Consider the following 12,031-nt stretch of genomic DNA (forward strand, 5'->3'; position numbering starts at 1 on the left):
GCCTGTTATGTGTGGGACATTGTATAGACATGTGTGTGCCTTTCTAAATCACATACATTCAATTACATTTAATTGCCACATGTTTAGAAGACAGCTCATGGATGATAAGGACACAGGATGCATCTGAGCTTAATCTTGTCAGTGACAAAGAATGTTTTCAATTAATTGGCATCATTTAAAAAACATGTATTTTCGCTCCGTCATTAAGTGGTATTGTTTATAACTTGATGGGAAACATAAATAAATGAAGACTATACTAAAGTCTAAGATTAAGCCTATATTGACATAGAATGCACCGTATGTGCCAACCGCACGTCTTCCTTAGGTTGACTGCCTTAGCCCGCCACATTCAAAATATCACCTCTCCAGACTACAGGCATGATTGCATTAGTCCACATATTGTCATTCCAAGTGACAGACTGAATGGGAACTTCAAGTTATGTCTTAAATTATTATTATTTTTTTTACATTTAAATGAATCACACTGAATACATATATACATATATTTTCATGTGTTTGTGCTGGTTACTTAAGATTATTTTATTTGTATGGTTGATTTTCTCTGTTATACAAAATGTTGCACATGCAAATCTTAGCTTTTGTCTGTAACCTTGGTTTCCTGTGGGAGGGAATGAAGTACCACACTTAAAGGGTTCCCTGCCATCCAATCATATTGAAGAGTGGACCTGAGTCAATATTGGCCTTGAAAACAGTGATTTAATTTATTTATATTGGTACACAAAGGCATCGTTTTCCCTACAGTGTCATACCTAGTTCCATCCGGCAAGGCAATGGGTTTAAAGACATAATCATTGCATGGAAATTTTTTGTGAAGCAGAAAATCCCTTTCTGATATGAAAACCATACAAAACAAGCTTGTTAGAGAGGGTTTGAATCATAAGCAACCTGCCTACAAATTGTTTTAACTACATTAGACCAACATAATGTACCCACTGTCAGTACTAGGTCAGTACTCTGTGCTGGGAGACATTGGTAGAACAATAATTAATTAAGCACTGCTGTGCTCATGTATTATGTTTTTTATAATAATTGCACAAAGGGTAGGGGTTAAATTGTACGGGACCACATATGGTCAAAATAAGGCTTAGTGGGAGCTGAGTTCCCGTACTACTACTGGCCAACAGTTTAGCATTATAGAAATAACTGGAAAGTAGAAAATCCCAATTCAACCCCTGCACAAAGGGCCATATAATCCAACATACTATACTGCAATCCCACAGCACATAGAACAAGTTAGAACCAATAAGATCTCGGGTAGTGGAAGTGTGGCTCAGGAAATGAGCCTTATGATTTATCAGGGTACCCTCTGCCTCTCTATAATGATCCAGAAGTCAAATACAGGAAGATGGAATATTCAGGCTTATTTCTCTGTCGGCAGCAGAGGAACTGACATCTACTGCTTCAATAACCTGCTGTATAAATCAGAGCTTGACAGCCCATCTGCCATTGCTTTTAGGTTTACCTCTTTCAGCGGAGTTGCAATTTAATGGTTGAGATTTAGTTCTGATATTCAAATAGAACCCTCACAGGGTTAGTGCCCTTGGTGCAATGAATTTAGATGCAAGGCAAACTTGTATCTTCTAGAAAAAGATTTATTAACCCCTATTTTTGAACCTCTGAATGGACTGCCTGGGGTCAGTCCCAACTTCAAAAGATCAATTTTCTGGCGGTCATGACAAGTTCTGCATGCAGTTCCATGTCAAAAACAAGAACGGCCTTTAGTTTGCTTGAGCATTTTATAAGTTGCTGTTCTGACTGACATTTTGTCAAAAAATGTTAATGTATGTTTTTGAACAAACTTTGAGGTATGCTTGCTCATTTTAATAGGTATGGTGAGATTTCGTCTGAAGCAAGTGCAGACCTATTTCAAGTAAATAGGCCATACAAAATCCACAGGTGTATAAAAGACGATTCTCAAGTCATGGTGATTAGCCAACACCTCCTTCTTTAGACTGCTGAATGGATGGCATCCTTGTCTTTATCTGGAGCAGCCTAGTCTAGGTATGTACACATTTGAATATGTTGCACATAACACATCTCTGCTATGAACTGGAACAATAGGCTATTGCAAACATAAGCAAGATATACACAGTCTATTTAGTAAGTATATCAAAAACAGGCAAGACAGTTCTATTTTTGTCAAATGTTTTCACCCACCTACTTGTCAAAACAGAACTTTTTTTCAACCAATTCAATGAGTGTAGACTGCACCATGCTTCTGCTTCAATATCTTAAAAAAGCGTAGTCTAGAAATAGTTGTTGCCTGTGGTCTGTTTAGTGGTCCACTGTTTGAAATTCTTTTTGCTTTTCATGTGGATAATTGTGGGTAGATCTATTATTATGAATTAAATGATTAGATGGACCTGTGAGTTGTTGTTGTGAGTTGGTTTCCTTTGTTGTGTTTATTCATCGATAATAAGAAAATCTGCCTGCTGGCATCCTCTAGAGATGGATTGGCCCTGCCAGGAAGAGCATCCAACATGGAAGGAATCAACATCCCATGACAGAAGGGGCTGCTGGGAGATCTACTAGACTGAGGAATCCTTGAGTGTAGTACTGCCTAAAAAGAGGATTTTTCCTATGATCTCAACTAAGTGAGAAGCTTTTTGTTTCTTGCTCAGCCACCGACAGGTACAACTTTGCCGAAAAAAGAGGACCAAGGGCTGGCTACTTAGACAACAACTGCTATTTTATATCTTCCTTTCCGGTGCACTGGTGTGGACAATTCCCTTTCTGCAAATGTTATATCGTTTTTATTGGTCAAGCTGGCTTCAACTGAGAATGGACATTGATTTGATTTGCATTTCATGTACATCATCCATCAGCTTGCTCATTATTTGATTACCCAATAGGTCCTCCTGTTGTTGGCTGACCAGCTAATAGGGCTATTGGGTTTTATATGTAATTCATTGTTTCAATTTGGATCAACTATGTTTATATCTATCTATTGAATTTATAAGTCTAGCAAGAGGGAAATCTTTTGAGTAATGTAATGGTGTGTTCCCTTTGAGTAATGTAATGGTGTGTTCCCAAAGGCTAGGGCCTTTGGCGGAACTGATTATTTATTTCTGAATGTAAAAGTTATATTATGTTCTAGTAAAGATGAATTAAATGTACTAAATGTGTTAATAATTTAATTGTGACCTATGTGCATTCTACTGACAAACAGCACATTTCTATTTAAAGTGGCAGCTCTCCACCACACATTTTTTAAGGACCACCCACTGAAAAGAAGCCTAATGTAATACCTGAGCCAGTAATAAAGTAACTTGTCCTTGCCATGCATGTAATATACTGTATCTACCACAGAAGAGTTGCATGGAATGCTCCAGTGAAGCTTTTTTAAGAGTTATGATTTAATTATTTCTATCTTACTTGGCTTGTCTAAAATATGGTATGTTCAGATGAAACTGAAATAGAGCTCTATGGGCATTGAAACCCGCATTGAGTTCAGTCAAAAGAAGGACGTTTCTGTAAAAAAGAACCAGATACCTACTGTATACCTGCTGCAGCTGGATCTTGGTTGGTTCTTCTAAGAAGACAATGACCCCAAGCACACACTGAAATCCACAATTAAATTATTAATTGACCACAGAATCCACATTTTGGAATGGCCATCTATGTCTGCGGACTTGAATCTGATGGAAATCCGGTAATTTGAATTGATTAAAGAGGGTGGTCCATAAGTGCAGACCGCTGAAGGAATGGTATGAGATTATTTTCAATGTGTTCTCCAGTCTAAAAGAAACATAGGAAAAGGCTCAGTGTCATTATCCATGCAAGGGGAGTATGCATAGATTACTGGAAATAAGGGTGCCTATAATTTTGACTAAATGTTTTGCAGACTACATATATATTTTATAAGTTTGAAGGATATAAAATATAAGTTTGAAGGATTCCATTGAAACAATAACTAATTACCTTTGTTGTTTATGATATGCATATTTTGCTGGAGGGTACTGTAAATATGAATATAATTTCATAACTGAAGGTACTGTCCCAGTGATAATGTTTAACAGCTCCCTTGTCTAATCTCCTGTTAACTTTAACCATTACTTTTTCCCCGAGACGCATTATTATTCATGATTGATTTCATCTACATATTAAACACAAGATCTAAATGTTTTATACCAAACTAGCACCCACCCATGAACACCAACTTATAAAATCTATAAATAACAAATGCATTTTTATTTCTAAATAGATTAAAAAATAAATAAATGCAATTTAAGCAAGCATTTTCTGTGTCTTTGGTATTTTGTGAATGATGAGTTAGTTACAATACCAAACATCAAGTGTTTCCTATTCCACAAGGGTGAACACTTATTGTATATGAAGACTTTCTCTGATTTCCTTTCATGGTTGCAGTGTCAGTTTATGCAAGAAATAACACAAACACAGATAGTTTGAAAATGTTCATTAAGGTACTGTGAACTCAATAATAAAATGAACAACACAAACATGCATCATAGTTTGAGTTCAAACATAATGGGGATCTGTGTAATTTCTTAAACAAAACATTTAATTAAAAAAATCTGGTTTCATAGCTGTTGGTACCCCAACTTCAAACTTTGATTTGCCTGACCACAGAACACTTTCACTTTGCCACAGTCCATTTTAAATGATCCTTGGCCCAGAGAAAACGCCTGCGCTTCTGGATCAAGTTCAGATACGGCTTCTTTTTTGACCTATAGAGTTTTAGCCAGCAACGGCAAATGACACGGTGGATTGTGTTCACCTACAAGTTTTCTGGAAGTACTCCTGAGCCCATGTTGTGATTTCCATTACAGTATCATTCCTGTTTGTGATGCAGTGCCGTCTGAGGGCCCGAAGATCACGGGCCTCCAGTATGGTTTTCCGGCCTTGACCCTTACGCACAGAGATTGTTCCAGATTCTCTGAATCTTTGGATGATATTATGCACTGTAGATGATGATAACTTCAAATTCTTTGCAATTTTCATGAGAGCTCCACAATTTTTTGCAGCAGCATTGGGGGAATTGGTGATCCATCTTGACTTCTGAGAGACCCTGCCACTCTGAGAGGCTCTTTTTATACCCAATCATGTTGCTAATTGACATAATAAGTTGCAAATTGGTCCTCCAGCTGTTCCTTATCTGTACATTTAACTTTTTTCTGGCCTCTTATTGCTACCTGTCCCAACTCTTTTGGAATGTGTAGCTCTCATGAAATCCAAAATGAGCCAATATTTGGCATGACATTACAAAATGGCTCACTTTCAACATTCGATATGTTATCTATATTCTATTGTGAATTAAATATAAGTTTGAGATATGTAAATTATTCCATTCCTTTTTTACTCACAATTTGTCCAGTGTCCCAACTTTTTTGGAATCGGGTTGTACATACTTTTGGAAGGATCTTGGACCATTCCTCCATGAAGCATATTTCAAGATCCTTGATAATCTTAGGTTTGTGCTTGTTTGACTGTCCTATTCAATTCAGACCACAGGTTTTCAATTGGATTCAGGTCTGTAGGCTGAGATGGCCATTTTATAGATTTTGTGGTCCAGCAACAATTTATTTGTTTGGGGGTTATTGTCCACACCAAGTCTCAACTGAAACCTTTTGAGTATTGTCCTGACTGTGCTTATGCGTATTATCAATGGTATATGTATTCTTTTTATATCCTTTACCTGATCTGTCTTCTTCCAGCTGAGTCCTTTGTCCTTTGGTTTTACCCATGGTATTGGATGACTGTAAGGTTCTGTTCGGTTTGGCTTTGGTTTTACCCATGGTATTGGATGACTGTAAGGTTCTGTTCTGTTTGGTTTGGCTTTGGTTTTACCCATGGTGTTGGATGACTGTAAGGTTCTGTTCTGTTCGGTTTGGCTTTGGTTTTACCCATGGTATTGGATGACTGTAAGGTTCTGTTCTGTTTGGTTTGGCTTTGGTTTTACCCATGGTATTGGATGACTGTAAGGTTCTGTTCTGTTTGGTTTGGCTTTGGTTTTACCCATTGTACTGGATGACTGTAAGGTTCTGTTTGGTTTGGCTTTGGTTTTACCCATGGTATTGGATGACTGTAAGGGATTTTACATGTGCGTGACCTCATATTTATATATGAGCCAGACAAGTGTGACAAAGTTTTCAAAACTCTTGAATGTACACCTACCTATCAAACAGCACTATTCTACATTTTCCTGATTATTCATCCCCCTTTTTAATCACAGTGGCTAATCTTTATTTCCACCTTTTTGTATTCATTGCCCTTTAGCGCATATGTTATCAGACAGCATTTTGGGGAATTGTTGAGCTCAAGGCCAATTTGTGGTATATACCAAAAAGGGAACTAGGTTTAGTCATCCTAGAAATGTTTTAGACTAATTTAAAAGTTATTTTAATATACTGAAATGCCATTTAGCAGATGGCATAACCCCCACAGTAACACATGGGTGGTCCCAAGATTCTAAACCGCTTTACTGGCATTTTAATGCAATGCTTTTGTGAAACCACAATTGCATGTTTTAGAAAAGCTATTATTAAAAATGCACTCCAGAGTTTTTGAACATTTGCAGTTGTAATTATTAAATAGGGGCAATTGGGCCAAAATGGGGGTGAGTTGATTGTGTAGTACACAATTGTATACAACATCCTCTATTTTGTGTGTTACATTCAAATCCAATTTGTATCCTACCTTATGAATTTGATACGCTTAAGATCCCAGAATGCATGTTGAAGCGATGATTATGGCACACATTATAAAGCTGTAACGTGTAGGGAAAAGAGACAGGACACAGGGGCAGGGTAAACGGAGGACTTTGCTAATGAAACTCATAAGGAACAAAACAACACAGGAATGAACATGATACAAACAATGACTAGCAAACACATGAGGGAAGAAGGAATTTAAACAGGAACGGTGATCAAGAACACTAATGAGGGCAATGATGATGAGAAACAAGAGAGTGGGAGGGCGTTGAATTCCACTGGCCCAGAAAACCCACTGCGCCAGGACGTGACAATAGCACAGGTTTTATTTAATAGAGCAGGTTATGTTAAAATTACACACACCTTTTGTAATCCTAGAAAACCATGTTCTGCCCTGCATAGAGGACTGCCCTGCAGAGTCTGGTTCCACAGCAGCATAACTATATAAAGCATATTCATTGCAGGTAAGACCGGAATAGTGGTCATGACAGCTAGCAGTCATGCATTCTCTTATGTACTGCCCTCTAGCCTATTATGAATGTGTTGAATGATTTCTGAGCATTACAGTTTACCTTAATGAGATATCTAACAGGGGGATTACTCTGCACTCCCCTCCTTGTGAGTGCAACAAAGGAACATTTAGAATTCACTTAATTTAGTACAGTTTCCCTTTGTGACTAATGATCATGTTAAGATTGCAATGTTTAATTGTGTTACCTAGATACATAAGAGTGTGAATTATGTGTGAGCAATGTGACTAAGAGAGGATTTTTCACTCTACTCAGTCATGATACAGAAACAGAGAGGATAATTTCCTTATCTCCTAAAATTAAATGGAAAAATAATGACTTTTCTTGCTGATGCATAGTTTCTTTCCCCCAGCTCATTCTGAAAACGTAATCACCAGATGAAGATGAAGCCCAGGGTCCAGTGCAGTTGCCTCTCTCTCTCTCTCTCTCACACACACACACACACATTTCATTCTTGTTTTTACAAAACATCCTTTATAATCTAAACAGACAGTAATGCACAAAAACATCCCACTAGCATGTCCTCATCCTTTATCAGCTGTTCTATTTTAATATGTGGATGCATTACTCATAACCCCAAGAATAACACAAATTTGCTAACAAATTCGACACAACATAAAACATTTGACGTAGCAGAGCAGCGCAATTTGTAAAATAACGGCCCCCCTCAAAACCACCTCACTATATGTGAGGTAATGCTTCCACATGAGCAAGTTCTGATGTTTATTTGCCATAATGCATAATGTCATGCTAACACCACACAGAAGTACAGTACTGTGCCAACATCACAGCCCACTGAAAAATTCAATTTAAAGTAATTTATCTGAGGAGTAAGTGAGAGTTTATTTGTTAAAAAGTAACAAACAACAATGGAGTAAACACCAAAGAAATATTAATACAATAATAAGCAACAAAAACTTATTAGGGGTCCTGGTGCCTAAGGGGCTCAGGAGCCCTATTATTTTTGTTTGGATTATTATTATTATTAGGGGGCCCAAAGGGGCTCAGGAGCCCTATTTTTTTTGTGAGGGTTATTATTATTATTATTAGGGGTCCCAAAGGGACTCAGAAGCCCCTATTCTTTTTGTTAGGATTATTAGGGGTCCTGGCCACAACGTTTCAAGCTGATCTGCCTGATGGTGGTGCTATAATCAATAAATGCATGGGGCTCCATAGGAAATTAATGGATGTCAATGGGGAATAAATGCAAGTCTACGGAGAATGAATGGGGTGCAATGGAGAATGAATGGGAGTCAATGGTGAGTCAATGGGAGTCTATGGTACATGCATGGAAATAAATGTGGAATGAATGGAGGTCAATGGGGAATAAATGGGAGTCAGTGGTACTTCAATGGGAGTCTATGCGGAACGCATAGAAGTCAATGGGGAAGGAATGGAGGTCAATGGGGAATGAATGGATGTCAACGAGGAATGAATGGAAGTCAATGGTGATTCAATGGGAGTGTATGGGGAACGCATAGATGTCAATGGGTAATGAATGGAGGTCAGTGGGGAATGAATGACAATGAAATGAGAATAAATGGGTGCCATGGTGGTCCTGGAATGAAAGGACCCCGCCATTTCCACTGATATATTTTCATTTTTTAAAGCAGTCAGTATTTTGTGTGGTCTGCGTTAGAAGACTGCCCTAAACTATTTACTACTTGCCTATTGGTACTGTACATTCCTCCAAGCTTCTTGTAGAATTTGGCATTTCTCTTCACTTTTGCTGCTCCAAGTCTTGTTGCTGGGGCTCGGAGGACGGCAATCTAATATTGTGAGTGTTCTGTTAGCAGACCTCTGCTTTAAGTACAGTAGGTGTTAGTCACGTTTGCAGTTTTTGGCGTCATTATCGGGCTGAAAAAAATACAAATACCAATAATTTTCCTGAAGTAAAATGAAAAACCCAAATCTGTTTACATTTAACATAGATGTCAACAATGGAATGTCGATTGCAATTACTGCTGAATAATAAGTTTAAGACAAAACAATGATATGGCAAATTGACAGAAAATATAATTATGTAAATGTTTATAACAATAACTAGCCTGTTAGCAATTCTGATGCAAATAACATGTTTGGAGAAATAAGAAATCTAACATTAGGAGTCATAAGACATTATGCACTGCTTGTCGCTCCATTTTTTCAGCCTTTCACTGTCAGAAAACTCTTCTGCTTCATACTTTTCCGCCAGACTGTTTCCTTAGCTACAACACGTCATTTCTTGTAAAACATCTTACGGTCCAAGCATGTATATGTTTAATGCCCAGGGTTGGGTAGGTGACTTTTTAAATGTAATCTGTTACAGTTACAAGTTACCTGTCTACATTTGTAATCAGTAACGTAACTTTTTGATTACTCAAACTCAGTAACTTAATCTGATTACTCTGAATTACTTTTAGATTACTTTCATATTAAGAGGCATTATAAAACAAATAGGAATAGCCTATAACCAATTGAACACCCTTTGCAGGATCAATCAATGTTAGAGTTTACATAGCTGGCCAAAAATGGAATTTGCATTTTACCTTATGGGTTATGTACAGTGTCTTTGGAAAGGGTTTCTAAACCATTGCATTCTACTTCAATATGATTGGGCTACATCCATACATTACACACATAAGGTCTGTCAGATATTCAATCATTCCAATTAATCCAATAACCCTTGTTCTTCCAGATATTTTTTAATCTGAACATAACCCAAAATGTAATGATGTGTTAACCTATTCTGTTATTGCCGGACCACGTAAGCGGAGCCGGCCTAGAATAGTGAATGTCTCTTATTGAGTCTGTCCCTGACTGACCACCCCTTGTTAAATAGCGTGGTTAGAGACATGGGTGCTGGAACAACAGGTCCTGCGTTCGCTTCCCGTAACCTTCTAAACGTGTTATGCTTGAGTTTCAGGAAAGAAAAAACATCACTGGCTACATCTTAACATATCTGTGTAATTCTTCAACTATGGTACTCTTTGAGCTAGACAGTTTCAGAAAATAAAAACAATTCTACAAAAAGTTTTTTAGTATCAGTTGGTTTCTCAATCTGTCTAGAAACCTTCCCTGAAGTTGGCTGTGATGATTTGTATTGAATAATATATATTTTTTGCCATTTTTATCTGACAGCCAAGAAAATTGTCATTTCCATCACATAACAAAACATGTGTTTTTAAGAGAAAATTATTAAATATCTTCTGTTATAAATATATTTGATTAAATAGCACACACATCTCTGTTCAAATTTGTAATTTGTTATTTTTTCAGAAATGTAACTGTAAAGATTTTAGAATGTTTACACAAAAAAACACCTAAAACTAGGTCACTGGAACATTTCATTTTCTTATCATAGCTCAAAATGTGTATACACATATCTTAGCCCTAACTGCACAATTATCAACACCACTGAATATAGTTGGTTTGATTGTATGTTTTTTATATGTTTTACTTAAAAATATGTGTTGTGGTGGAAATGACATGGCGTGGTGGAAGAGACAGTGTGTGTGGCGGAAATGACAATTTCCCTCTCCTTGACAGTCGATGGCTGGTTAAGCAGTTGTTCATACAACACTTTTCCTGTAGGAAGGTCAATGCCCTTGGCCACAGGCGAGTCTGCTTGGCGCTTAACAGCCGCACCAATTCCATCAGCTGGGCCCTTCCCATATCTAGAAAATTCCAGGTCACCTTTTGGAATCCCAGCTCATATGGTATAGGTCAAAAAAGTTATTTTTTTACCTATACTGAGTGGTTGGGCCATCACTTATGACATGCAGGGTGGTTGCAGCTGTGTTTAGTTGTTTGAGGTAGGGAAGCACTTTTTTGAGGTGAGCCCAGATTGCAGATCGGTCATGGCGCATTGAGGAACTAATGGTGCAAACAGACACAACACCATTCTTAGTGTGAGCAACACCCTTATGGAGGCTTACCTGCAGGTGGGAATCGCCAAAATGGACTGCTTGGATTTCATTGTAAAATTTGTAATTTTCTGCGAAGTCAATTTGTAGAACAATATTGTCTTCGCCAATCTTTCTGTAAGTGCTCTCAAAGACAGATATTGGTGTTTTATGTTGTGAATGGGCTTTCCCATCTTTTTTTTCAGTTGGTCCGAAAAGTCATCCAAAAGTGTCTTCAAAGTCCCATTTACTTTTTCTTTTTCGTTGTGTGGTGAACTTTAATCATTTCTTTGGAGACGTCTTTTTTCTTTTTTTCTCTGTGTTCCACAGAGCTTCTCCATTCAAACCACCAGGTTTGCTCCCCAGCATCGAAGGCAGAGATTTGGAGCTCATGGTCTTTACAATCCAGACACTCCCTGTACATGCATTCTTTTGTCACATTTTTGCACGCAATTGAATACATGAGATCGGTGATTTTGGAAGTTTTAATGACTTTGTGAAAGAACAGTTTGTTTGCCATGAACTGTATGTTTGAGTGTAGCTTACACAGACATGTGTCTCTGTCATTGATCGTTGGTGTTACAATCCAAAAGGGTTGGTTTCTGCAAAACTCTGCATAGGAGAGTCTGACGTCGAGATTCTCGTGTCTAAACTTCAGGTGCAGTGTCTGCATAGAATCCACCAGGAAGCGCTTTTGCATTTAATTTTTCATCTTTGTAATTGTCCCTTTCTTTCCAGTAGTGGCCCTACTGTTATCGTCGCATTCTAAAAACGTTATCTTTTCCTTCACTTCTTGGCTGACTCTGTTTTGTTGTGTTTTGCGGGTGTATTTGAGTTTGTCGTCCCTTTTCATGTTCGTCCTGATTAGTTTTGTAGAGAATCCAAACTCGTTCTTGGCCATGGTGACCAGGCGGTATTTTTTTAA

Source organism: Esox lucius, chromosome 2 (genome assembly GCF_011004845.1).
Source record: "Esox lucius isolate fEsoLuc1 chromosome 2, fEsoLuc1.pri, whole genome shotgun sequence".
In the NCBI taxonomy this organism is placed as follows: Eukaryota; Metazoa; Chordata; class Actinopteri; order Esociformes; family Esocidae; genus Esox; species Esox lucius.